This window comes from Panthera tigris, chromosome D1, assembly GCF_018350195.1.
Source record: "Panthera tigris isolate Pti1 chromosome D1, P.tigris_Pti1_mat1.1, whole genome shotgun sequence".
Lineage (NCBI taxonomy): Eukaryota > Metazoa > Chordata > Mammalia > Carnivora > Felidae > Panthera > Panthera tigris.
The window spans coordinates 64,602,624-64,616,074 of record NC_056669.1 but is presented as its reverse complement, the minus strand read 5'-3'; the positions used below and the strand labels follow the sequence as shown (position 1 = coordinate 64,616,074).

The following is a 13,451-nucleotide window of genomic DNA, read 5'->3' as shown; positions in this document are numbered from 1 at the left end:
GTTTGCTCTTATTTTAAATTAAACTTGCTGGTTTCAAATATTGAAATGACATCTTTGTCTGTGTCTGTACTTCGGTTTAGCAAAATATTACAGTCTGACGCTTTCTGCTTAATAATTTAAGGGAGGCATTCTGTCGGCCCTCACTGGGTGCTGATAACTTATGACTCAACCAGCGCAGGCCTTAAACTCCTGACATTTTAATATTGTGTGGCGGGAGCAGCCACCCCTCCGCTCTGAGTCTCAGTGGAGAAAACCTGTGTGGCACCCCAGAAGGGAGGTTTAATAACTCAGCCTCACCCGTTGGTGTGATGACTTGACAGAGAGGGGACGGAGACCCAGTCTTCCCATGTAAGTGGCCGCCGCTCGGGCCCAAGCACGTGCTTTGTCCTGTCTCTCCCTTCCCTGAATCTTTACAAGGTCCAATTCCTGATCCCTGGTGTCTGGGAAGGACTATGCGGGGGACTGCCTGCGGGTGCCATCCGGATGCTGGAGTGCCCTGTTTCTCAGCTTTCCCTTTTGTAAAACAAGGGGAGCTCACGTGGGCTTTGAGTCACACAGACCGGGTTCAGATCCTGCCTCTGCCGTGTAGTGATTCTGAATGACAAATGGTAATCGTAATTCCTACTAGTCAAACAGGTATGATTAAGACCGTCTGCTAGGTCCATCGAGGCTTCAGTTGGCCAGGCTCCTGATGGTCTTGTAGATGATTGGTACGGTTCCCTAACCTTCCTTAGGTTTTAGTGAGGAACAGGGGAGAAAGTGGAAGTGGTTGTGCTTTGAAATACTGACTCTGCTCCAGACATGCGTGGGGTTCAGAGACCCAGGAGAATTGCTGTTTGGAAAGGACCTAGGGCTATGGCGTGGTGAGGTGGGTCAGCTCCGCCTGCTTTCCTGGTCGGCCCAACAGAAAGCAAGGGGGCTCTGTCCTCTGGGTTCCCCTGAGTACTCCACAGCAAGGACTGGACTCCATAGGGAAACTCACAGCAACGTGGATTATAGGGCTGAGATGGATCTTCAGGGTCCCCTCTCTCTGGCCTGAGGAGAGGTTCCTGCCCTGTGTGGTACGCCAGTGAGGTAGTGTATTAGCTACCTATTGCTGCGTAACACATTATTTCACAATTTACCATCTTAACACCCATTTTTTAATCTCATGGTTTCCATGGGTCAGGGGCCCAGGTGCAGCTTAGCGGGGTCCTCTGCTCAGGGTCTTTTTTACAGACGATAATTACGGTGTTGGCTGGGGCTGTGGTCTCATGTCGGGATTCATCTGGGGATTGCGCTTTCCCATTCACTTATTTGGTTGTTGGCAGGATTCAGTTCCTCATGGGCTGTTGGACTGGGGGGGCTCATTCCTAACTGACTGTGGATCAGAGACAGCTCTCGTTTCCATGCCACGTGGGCCTCTCCAACATGGCAGCTTGTTTCCTTAAAGCCGTCAAGAGAGAGTGTCTGCTAGCAAGCAGTAGCTCACAGTCTTTTATAAGATGTGACACGTCTAATCACAGATGTGACATTCCATCACTTTGGCTGCATTTTCTTCCTTGGGAGCAAGTCCCTAGGTCCAGCTCATACTCAAGGAAGTGGGAGGATTACACAAGGGCATGAATAATAGAAAATGGGATCATTGGGACCATGTTAGAAATCAGCCTACTGTGAGAGGTGAGCCTCTGGCACAGCATCTCAGGCCTCAGGTGTCCAACAGTTTAGCCGCCCCCAGAGAGAATGAAATATCAGCTCCATCCCCAGGAGGCCCATTGCCTCTGCCTCACACCAGGGAAAGCCACAGATGTCTCAAAGCCTTTCACTTAATCTTCACGGCTCCCTTGGGAGTCTGGAAGATCAAACACTAGACCCATTTTGCAGAGGAGGAGGTTGTGCTCAGAGAGGGAAAGACACTTGCCTAGGATAGCCCAGCAAGTTGGTATGTGGCAGACTTGCGATGAGAACCAGGCCTCTGCCTGCCATAAGCTTGGGGAGGTAGTGGTAAAGACACTCCTAGGCCTCCCTGACCCGAGTGGTAAGAGGCAGTAGTACTGATTGTAAGCACACACAGGGACCAGGGCTAGGGATGGAAACCTCTGGATTCCTTGTTTGACAGATGGTAAGTTTGCTGAGGACACTAGGAGCCTACAGAGCAGCTGTTCATTACCTAAGGGCCTCTCTTCTCATTCAGTGGTGACTCTGGGAGGAGGTGAGGGTGGTTCCTCCTGAGCCAGTCTTTCTGAGGCTGTTGGACTGAGGGCCTCAACCTCCCCCTGGCTGTTGCCAGGCCAGGGGGGGCCAGCATCTTTGGGGCAGCCTGGGTGGAGACCACTTGAAGAGTTCTTCACATGGGAGCAGGACTAGAGGAGGCTCTCCTATGAGCTGGAGCACAGGGCCGAGCCAGGACTCCTGCACCCATAGCCTGGCTCTGTCCCCAACTCACAGTATGTCCACGGACTGGCCCCTTCCACCCTCTGGGTCTGTGCTTCACTATTTACATCACAGGGGCTGCTGGCGGCTTGATGCCTAGTGGTACTGTGTATGGAGACATAACTGTGGGGAACGAATGTTTTGAGGCCAAGGCCAGGAGCAAGAAACCATCCTGACAAGGTTGCTTTTTCTTTGGTGTCCTGGGGTCAGAGAAGTAGAGATTCCAGGCGAGGACATCTCTGGCCTCCGGCCCTCCATACTTGGTCTTGCCACATTTGAATCCAGGTGGATGGTCTGGTTTCCAGCTGTTCCCGGGCAGATCCACAACTAAGAGGCAGAGGGGACCCCTGAAGCAAGCCCAGAGCCTGGAGGCCAGTGAACACAAGTCACAGCCTCAGGCCTGAAGGGATCCTGGTTAGTTACCTCCTTTTATGGCAGGGAAACTAAGGCACCAAGAAGCATCTATTCCCTCTCTCAGCTGAATGTCTCTAAGATACTTTCTGAGTAGAAAAGTCTGAGGCCCAGCAGAGGCTGCCTCCAGCCCACGATGGGATGCCGGGGCTATACCCCATCTCTTTGCTTGTCAGTTAGAGGCTGTCTCTAGCAATCAACGGTTCTTACTCAAGCCAGAAGCTGTTTTCCATCTGTGAGGTGTCTTGGCAGGAGCTAGGGCTCTGGAGGAGCAAAAGACAGTGGACAGGTCTCCCGCAGGTACAGGGTTCTAACCTGGTAGTCAGCCCAAGTACAGAGTGTCACCTGTCTTTTTGTCCCCTGGATGTTTTCACACTGCTGTTTGATCCTCAGAATTTTTTATCAGATCAGTGCCAAAATATGCCTTACATGTGAGAATAACATCTTAGTAATATTATTGAAAATGTAACAATTAAAAAATATCCCGGAAAAAAAAATCAAAATTGGTTGAAATAATTAACACAAAGCAAAACTGGCAGCAGTTAAGATCGCACCTGGCAAAATATGGTATTGACTAAGATTTGATGGAGGAATCAAATCTTCCTGACAAAATTTAGATCTGCCAAAGTTGGCTCAGGAAACATTTTTTGGTAGAAGTAATTATCACAAAAGAAATCTCAACCATGTCAAAAGCTCTAGTTCATAAGATTTAATATGAGCCAAAAACTGATCATGAACCAAATAGTCACTTCAAACTTAAAAATAATCCCAATAAAAATAATTCCAGTAATGTTGTTGAAAAAATAATTTTTTAAGTGCTAGGAAAAAAAACCCAAAAAAGAATTCTAGTGAAATAAAAACAGGAAAGGGGGGCAAATCTTGGTTTAACGCTAGTGAATAGAAAATTGATGAAGGAATCAAATTGACTTAATAGAGCTCATTAAGAACTACTTTCTTGATGAAAAATCATTAATGTTAGTATAATTATTATCAAAATATGTGTTAGGGGCTAGTTCCTAGTAGCAGATGCTTAGCAAATACTTATTAAGTGAATAGTGAGTGAATGAATGAACGAATGAATGAACGAACAAACAGGTGAAAGAGGTTGGAGAGGAGCAGAGAAGATCACAAGGATTGCTGTGTTCTAGAGAGAGGATAGAGTTACACTTTATTAAGATTATTTGTACTGCTCTGGTATGTTTTCCAACACCACCCAGCAGTTCTCCAGTTCTCAATGGACACCGACTAGGTGTCCTACAATTTAACTCAGTTCTGACATTCTCTGGCATCAGCTCCCACAGATTAAGGGCTCAGTCTCACAAGACTTTCCCCACTTCAGAGGCCAATCACAAATCCAGGATGTCATCTATACTTCTGGCAGTCCTGCTCTAAATCAGAGTTCCCATGATCCCCTCCTCAGGTTAGAGAATTTTCCAGGATGGCTCACAGAACTCAGAGAAACACTTTCTTATACTGACCAGTTTACTATAAAAGCTACAGATGAAGAGGTACATAAGGTGAGGTCTGGGGAGAGGGGTCCTGAGCACAGAAGCTTCTGTCCCTGGGGAACTGGGGTACATCACCCTTCTGGCACACGGATGCATTCATCAACCTAGAGCTCATCAAGTTTTGTTCAAGAGTTTTTTTGAAGCTTAATCTCCAGCCCCCTCCCTGTCTTTCCTGGAGGTCTGTCAGTACACAGGGCTGAAAGTCCCAGCCCTCTAATTGCTGGGTCTTTCTGGTGACCAGCCCCATCCTGAGGCTGGCTGAGGTCCTCACCTTAAGTCACCTCAATAGCATAAACGCAGGTGGGCTCAGAAGGGGCTCCTCAGGAATAACAGAAGATGTTCCTATCACTCAGGAAAATCAAGGGCTTTAGAAGCTCTGCGCCAAGAACCGGAGACAAAGACCAAATATATTATTAAACCACAGCTACTCTGGGGAAAATAAATCAGAGGGGCAGAAAAGATAATGCATAATGTGAGGGGGAAGCATTTTTCCTTTTGAGCTTCCCAGAGTATCTGCTCCCCACCCCTCCAGCATCAGACTGCTCCCTGCTCCTTCCTTCCTTCCTTGCTTCCTCCCTCCCTCCCTCCCTCCCTCCCTCTGTTTCCTCCCATTTCCTCCCATTTCCTCCCATTTCCTCCCATTTCCTCCCATTTCCTCCATTTCCTTCCGAGTCTGCAGTCTGCACATGTGAGGTGATGGGGTGCAAATGGGGGTCTGGATGGTTAAGAGAAGAGGCAGTTGAAGTCCAGGAAAAAAAGGGTAGAGGGCATGACTGGAAGTGTGGCCTTGGAATGTGATGGCTCATCTGAGGTCTCCCAGTGATGAAGATCCTGGCTAGAGCCTCTTGGTTGCCAGTAGCCGGGCCTGAACTTCTGGAGTTGAGCCCGAAGGAAGGCAGACTAGAGGACCTGGCTCCAAACCTGTCCTAACCTACCTCTGTCCCAGAGGCCCTTGCTTGTCTGCCTGTCTTTGGCCTGAGGCTTCCTTTGACCCTACCCTTGCTCTTCAATTGCTTCCTCATGACTGGACCAAGATCCTGACTTTCCAGGTTCCAAAGGAATGACCTGAAGCCCGTGGGCCTGAGGCAAGCAGGAGCATACCAGGATGGGGAAAAGCAGCTAGTCCAGACCTGCCCAGCCACCCATGGGCCATTTCCTAACCCCTCTGCCTCATGTGATCTGTCTGTAAAGAGTTTCTTGGCCTCCTAGCTCTGGGCCAGTTTTCTCTCTCAGACTGGCTTCCATAAAAGCTGATTCTGGGACAGAGCTAAGTATTTCTACCTTGTCTGCGTCTAATATAGTCTACTCCCCAATTATATATAGCTAAGGTAGGCCCTGAGAAGAACAGAATTCGTGTCTCAGGGCACCTCCATGTGGTACAAATGAAACAAGGTCTTGCCTGTGCAGTGAGCTGACTCTCAGGGGCATCTGTGGGTGGCGCCGCTTCTGCCTGGCTGCCCAGGGGTGACTCAAACCACCCCCACCCACCCACTCCATCCTGTCTCTAGCCACACCCTCTTCTCTCCAGGGCCCATACTCCTAGGAGCTCTGCCTTCTCTTCCAGGGTGAAGGCTCTGGATTCCCTCCCCTAAGAGGAGAAAAACCCCAAGAGCATCAGCCCAGACACAGGCAGATGTGAAATCTGTCAAATTTTCTAAAAGCAACAGCAGCTGCGTGAGGGTGTGACAGCTTACCGCAGAGGTGGCTTTCTTTTGACTTCGGAGGGAGGTTATAAGCGTGGAGTTTGGATTCCAGCCCTACTCTGCCTTCCTCTGACAGTGAGACCTCAGGCATGTCTAGTTCTTCTACCTGCCGCTGTGTGACCCTGTGCAAAACCACGCATCCTTTCTAAGCCTGTTGCCTGAAACGTAAATTAGGACCCACAGCATCCTCCTCGTCCTTTGCAGAGAACTCAGATGGGAGAAGATGTTTTTGTGTGTTTTGCCTGCTAGAAAGCACTGTGCCCACCTGCGGAGTCGTTAGTGAGAACATGGTGGCTGCGTAAGTGAAGGGTGCCTGCCACCCCTTACCCCTGAGACATCCTGACCTGCAGGGCTTTGGAAGAGAAGTTTGGAGAAGCTAGGGGATAGTTTCCTTAAGGGGCAGCTTCCTGAGACAGCAGCCCATGATGAAGCCATGGAGACTCATGGAACCAGCCCCGTGCCTAGGAAATGGGCCTATGTCCTCTTGCCCCACGGCACAGGTACCCTTCTCTAGTGACCAGAGCTGTCCTGTCCCCTCTTGGGGGCTCTTTCCACATGTGGGAGACTTGGAGGCTGGTTTGTGCGCTCAGATGAAGCCTGAGGTGCCCTAACAACCTTCAACCTAACCTTGGTCATCCCTCCAGACCCAGGAGGGAGGTGTGGCTGGGTGTGCCTGTCACAGTGCCGGCCTGGTGCCCCCTGTTGGCCAGGATGCTTCATCTTTTTTTTTTTTCCTCCAATATATGAAATTTATTGTCAAATTGGTTTCCATACAACACCCAGTGCTCATCCCAAAAAGGTGCCCTCCTCAATACCCATCCCCCACCCTCCCCTCCCTCCCACCCCCCATCAACCCTCAGTTTGTTCTCAGTTTTTAACAGTCTCTTATGCTTTATCTTTTTGAGTTACCCTCTCAGATTAGCCACGAAGGGCGCTCTCTCCCTCCAGTGGTTTTCATTTGACCCAGAGGCAGCCTCTGTGTCCTGGATCCAAGCCTTCACACCCCTGTCCCAGCAGGAGAGGGCAGCACTCCTTAACTGAATCTGGGCTGGGGGGACTGGAGGGCCTCACTGTGATCTTGTTCGTTATGCAGGTACCATAACTTGTGGTGCCTAATGTAGGACAGGCTCAAGGTCTGAGAGAGGCACCGTCCCCCCACGGGCACGCCCAGTTTTTGGGTCGGGCGTAGGCCTCAGAAGATGCAGAAATTCCAACAAAAGACAAAACATGAATGCAATAGTGGAAGCAGACAGGTCAGAGAAGAGTGGTGGATCCAGTAGTGTCTGAATTTCCTGGGAAGCAGGGCTGGAAAAGTGGGCACAGTCAGGTTTCCGGATGGGGAGGGCTGGGAGGAGGCAAGGGGGCACACTGGAGCCCTGTCCTCCCTGGGGAGCATCCAACTGCAGATGGGGTGAGCAGGGCCGGACCTCCCTGTGAGGCCTGGCCGCTGGACCTCCCAGGCCTCCTCCCCTAACCCTAGTACTTGACTTTTGTCAGCTGGTTTCTCCTGTTCTCAAAGGGGTATTTGTTTTTGTTGTTGTTTGTTTTGTTTTCCTTTATAACAGCTTTATTGAGACATAATTTGCATGCCACACAATTAACCTTTTTAAAATGTATAATTCAGTGGTTTTTAGTATATTCACAGTTGTGCAACCCTCACCATTACCTAATTCAAGAACACTTCCATCACCCTAAAAAGAAACTCCATACCCATTAGCAGTCACTCCCCATTCCCCCCTCCTTGGCAACCACTAATCTACTTTCTGTCTCTGTGGATTTGCCTGTTCTGGACTTTTCATATAAATGGAATCATACAATATGTGGTCTTTGTGGTTGACTTTTTCCCTAGCCTGATGTTTTCAAGGCCCATCCATGCTGTAGTGTGAATCGGTACTTCCCTTTATGGACCAATTAATACTCCACTGTATGTATGTATCACATTTATTTTTCTTCTCATCAGTGGATGGATGTTTGGATTGTGTTTCCTTTATAGCTATTGTGAATAATGCTGATATGAACATTCACATACAAGTTTTTGTGCGGGCAATGTTTTTGCTTTTCTTGGGTGTGTAGTTAGAAGTGGAAGTGCCAGGTCATGTGGGAACTCTGTGTTTAGGGATATTTGTAATTTCAAATAAGCAGTGCAGGAGAGTTTAGGAGAGAAATCCTTTGTTGTCCGGGCTTCCTTGCCTGGTCCTTTCTGGGCTCCTAAGGTTTGGGGGAACCTTGGGTAAGTCATTTCCCCTGCTGGCTTCAGTTTTCTGATCTGTGAAATGGGGTTCTCGTGGATCCCTGCTCACCCTGAGAGCTTTTGTTAACAATTACTGCTCACACAGTATGTCAAGGATTGCAAAGCACTCTGTGGGTTTAGCTGCTTTAGTTCCTTAGCCCTGTGAGATGGGTGCCACACTCCAGTTTTGCCGACGGGGAAGCTGAAGCTCAGAGAGCTTAAAGGACCTGACTGAGTTTACATTGTGGGTCAATGGCAGAACCTGACCTTGTACTGGACTCTAATGAGTCCAGGTCCCTTGCCTGAACTCCTCCCTCAAATGTGTCTCTGGGTAGGGCAGGGCTCTGTACTCTGGAGGGGCCTGTCCGAGCCGCCATCATGTCGTTGGCCCCGTCCTGGGCACTGGGAAATCAGGGCCCAGACATGGCTGGGTATGGACTCTGAGGTAGAATGGTGCTATAGGAATAAGGATTCTGCAAAAAGTCCACTTTTTAGCTGTGTGTCTTTAGATAAGTTGCTCTACCTCCGTGAGCCCCAGTTTCCCATCCATAAAACTGAAACAATAATTGCTACTCATAGCATTGGAGAACGTGGTAAGATGTTGGATGTGAAGTGGCAAGCATGAAGCCAGGGAAACAAAAAGTGTCACCTATACACCTAGCACGTGAGGAGAGCTTGGAGAGGGCATGGAGTATTGTGGGCCCATTGAGAGGTGGCCATGCCAGTCGGGACCAATGTTAAGGAGGAGACATCACTTGGGCTGGCTGGGAAGGTGGGAGATGGGCGGTCCCAGCGCTTTCCAGCCTGGGGCTGCCAGAAACCAGGAGGGGCTTCCGGGGTCTCCTGAAAGATCTCCCATCTCGAGGAGAGTTTGTGGACAGACCCCGCTGGTGCCCCCAATCCTCCCCCTCAGCCTGGCCTGTAGATGCCTGAGAGGGGGCTTGCATGACTGCCTTACTTACCCCGAGTGGTAATAAAACACTTTAAATTTATTGTGACATTTGGATTTAATTAAAAAGTACACACTTAGGGAAGTAGAACATAATGGGGAGAGAGGCAGGGTGGCTTTTCCCCTCCTTTCTTCCCCAAACTAATTAGCGTTGTATTTTAAATTGTTTATGTGCCGCTAATCATCGTAATAAATCATTTATACTGAAAAAGACACACTCGGCTGTGCCCGCCGCGCGGGTTCCGCTCGCCGGGCTCTATCGCGAACAAATTGATCTGGAAGTGAATTTATTAACCACTGGGGAAGAAATCATTAGTGCTTTCTCTAAACATTCCCCAGGTACGCTTTATTGCCGCAGTTTATGCTGTAACTAAAAGGAGCATTACCCAGGCCCATGTTGTAATTTCCTTGCAGAGCTGACAGCCCACTCCCAAGCTGGGGGGGGGGGGGCTTGCCTCCCCTCCCATATGTGGTCCAGTAGCCCCAGCCCTTTCCCTTTGCTCCTCATTCCAAAAGGGGCTCCCTGTGAGGTCTCCGCAGGCCCAAGTCTTCGGCCACCCTTTCTGCCGCCTCTCAGCTGAAGAGTCGTTCACAGTCACTCGTGTTTGTGTCCCAGAAGTGTGGCTTAAAGCAGCAGTGGTCTGAGAATTGGAGAACTGGGGAACGGGGGTTGTGAGGTCGCTGGGGTCAGAGTCTCGTCACGGACCCGCTTTCCCACAGAGATGGGGGGAAGGCATCAGTAGTGGGTTGATCCTATGCTTGGAGGAACAAATGTGGCTGAGCCGGGACCCAGGCAGGAGTGTGGGGACCATAACTGAGGCTGCCAGGAGCATCGTCTGCCCTCCTGAGCTTCCCACGGCCTTCCCGCTCCTAGCCCTGGGGCCTTTTCTGGGGTTTGGCTGAGCAGGTGGTCCCACTCAGCTTCCTGAGGAGTCCCAATTCCCTGTGTGTCCCTGTCCACCTCACCATGCCAGGCCCAGAACTGTACTCAATACTCCACACACGGTCTGTCAGGTGACAGACAGTATGATTGTCAGCTCTTTGGCTGCAGCCACCATGCCTTGGATGATGCAGCCTGTGGCAGCCACACCAGCTCTCCCGGCAGCCAGCCTATCCTGCTGACTCACACACAGGATACTTTCTTGTCCTTTGTACTGGGGGGACTTTGGACCACTCTGACTTCATAGGGCCTGCCTTCCAAGACACTCACACTCACGGCAAGCTTTCTCCCACCAGGTTTCTGGGAGGGAAATTCACTCCTGAACCAAGATCTCTCTGGGAGACCGTGGCTGGTCTGAGATACAAACCCTGCCCGTCTGACTCCAAAGCTCTTATTCTAAATGGCTTCATCCACTGGTGCCCCGTGAGCCTCCTCAACCAGGTTGGGAGGTGAATAGGGATCTGGCCTTGCCTTGCAAGACCTTGCCTTCAGCTTCTCTCATCCAAGTCTATAGAGGAGGGTGGAGCAGCCCTCAAGGCCTCACCAGGGAGCTTCAGGAAGGACCCCAGACAGGCACCCCAGAGGTCATGCTGTGTCAGCAAGAGCCGAAGGGGCTCCTGTCCCTGTGGCTCCTGGGTGCGGGGCACTGGAGTCTCCCTCCTAGTCCCCTTGTCCTCCTTTCCCTCATCCAGCCCAGTGGCTAGCAGATAGGTTCTGGATGCTTCGAGAAGGAAGCAGAACCCAGCATCTGGCTAGGCTGAGCTTGCCTGGAGGGTCCCTTCCTTATGTCTGGAGAACACATTTAAAAGTTTGAATTCAAAATTGATTTTGAAGGGCCCTAATCTCTGATCCCCTGGCGCTCACGGTGTGTCTGCAGCTCCTGCCAGACTCTCGTTTTCTGGTTCAGCGCGTTGGTGCTCACGTCCCTGATGCTGTGAAATTGAGACTCGTCTGAGAGTCCGTGCTCTCCTCCTCCTCTGCAGAGATTGCAGGCCCCTTGGGAGCCCTGTTTCATTAGATGGGTGACGTGGGCTTTGCGGGTGCCCAGGGAGCAGCTGAGTTGCTGTCTGGGGAACACAGCTTCCAGACGCTTCCCTGCTGATTTCCCATAGCTGTACAGCTCCAAGCAGCATTCTGTCAAAGGACCTGGGGGCTTGCTCCAGCAGCCCTGGATGGGAGGGGGCTTGGCAGAGGCTACAGTTAGAGAAAGGCTTGGGCCTAGGGTTCTTCTGTAGTAACCTTTGGGGGCTTTTTCCTCCCACTGTCCTCAAGAGGCTCAGACTTGGCTGGGAGGTAGGAGTGGTCATATCATAGCCAAGAGGACCCTCAGGTGGGGAGTAGGGGAGGCTAGGTCTGTGCCAGGCAGAGAAGGGTGCCCAGGCCACAGGCACAAAGGGAAAGATTGAGCTGATGAGATTTCACAGATGACCGAACTTTGGGGCTCTACCTCCACTCTCTGAGGGTTGGGATGGAGCATTTGTGTGCAAGGGGACATTCAAAGGGGGACTTCATTCCTCACAGGTCTGAGGGGTTGGAGAAGAGGATTGATGCCCCTTAATCTAAAGGGTAGAGGGTTTATATTTGCAAAAGAGCTGTCATTTTGCAGCTGGAGCCCTGGGTAGGCCTCTCAAAATTCCAGATTGAGGATGGCAGGACCTAGGCACTGCCACAGATCTGCTGTCTTAGGCCACATAGGTATAGGTGCCTAGCAGTGTGTGGCATGGGGCAGCAACAAGCCTGATGGGAAGGCTCCCATCTCTGGGTAGCCTGCCTGTCTGCATTTAGCCCCCTCTGGCCTGAAGACTCTTAGTAATATCTGGATAGATTCTGCTTAGTCTTTTTATTCATTAACTGAACCGATGGTTAAAAAGTGATTGCTATGAGACTCAGTGCTGGAGACACAATGGTGAACAAGGCAGGACTAAAAAAATAGGCCTTCATGGGGCTTTCGTTCTTATGAGCGAGGCCAATCATTTGTCTTTAGTACAATCACAAAAAAGTAAAACAATTACAAGTTGTGATTAAAAACTCAGAAGGAAATGACAAGGGAGTCATGTAAATAAGGAAATAAGGTAGTCAAGGAAAGCCTCTCCGACGAGGTGACATTTAAGCTGAAGCCTAAGGATGGGAAGGAGCCAGCCGCACGAAGAGGCAGAGAAGGGTGTTCTGGGAAGGAGACATAGCATGTGCAAAGGCCCTGAGGGAGGAGGGAGATCTGGAAGGAGTGTGGCTGGCGCACAGTATTGGAGGGGGAGGCAGGAGCCAGACCACATGAGGATATCATAGGCTCGTTGAAGAGGGTGGATGTTATTCTCAACCCACTGGAAGTTATGGAAGGGTTTCAAGCTGAGCAGTGACCTGACCTACTTTGTTTTGAAAGATTTCTATAGCTGTTGTGTGAAGAGTGGAATGTAGATAGTAGACGTGAGAGGCTGGTCAGGAGCTCTGCTGATGGTGTGTGAAAGATGGTGGTGGCTCTGGAAATGGGAAGAAGAGGCAGGATGGGAAGTGGGAATCAGCGGTGGGAGAGAGTGAGGATGATGGAGGGTCTGAGGGTGGCTCCCAGTCTCTGGCCTGAGCATCTGGGTGGATAACGGTGTTAGTGTGGTGAGGGGAAGCCTGGGACACGGGTACAGGGACCGGGTTTTGGGGAGGAGGTCCAGAGTCCTGTTTTCGACCTATTGCTTTTGAGATATGTGTGAAACTTCATGGAAACAGAGAACTGGAAGAGAATGCCTACACTCGTTCTGCGGATAGCTATGCAATTAACTGAAGCATCATTGCCCATGACGGACTCCAAAGAGCACACGCAGCTTCTGATGTTTCTAAGTCCCCTTCACTGAAGAACGGCAGAAAATTATGTGTCTCTGGAGAGCAGATTCCATTTGCACCTGCTCCAGTGTCTCTAAGTGCATCACCCAGGCCCCTGCAAGGTCTACGCTGGGTCCCCTAAAGCCGTTGCCAGACACCAGGCTGTGCTGGGTCTGGCTTCTCTCAACCATGAGGGCCCATGAGATGTGTGTGGAAACTCCTCAGCCCCTTCATCTCCAAACACTCGAACGTCATTTGCGGGTTCAGGCTTTAGGACACACCATTCTAAGGAGGTTTGATCCACCAAAAACACGCTGCAAAAATGCCTGCTGCTTCCTACACCTTCATAGGAAATGGCTCCTCTGGGGGGGGCACTGGGGACCAGAGGCTCATCCTTCCCCTGCAAGGGATCTTTAGAGCTTTCTTCTTTTGGCAGGCATCACATTGGGCCCGAGCAGAAGTTTGCTTTCCCCATTGCTTAGGAAAA

General features: G+C 50.5%; 1 protein-coding gene across 1 annotated transcript in view; it reads left to right on the top strand.

Moving 5' to 3' along the window:
• LMO1 (LIM domain only 1) overlaps positions 1–13,451 on the top strand; it is a 41,630-nt gene that overhangs the window by 13,327 nt on the left and 14,852 nt on the right. The gene's annotated exons all lie outside the window — the stretch shown is intronic.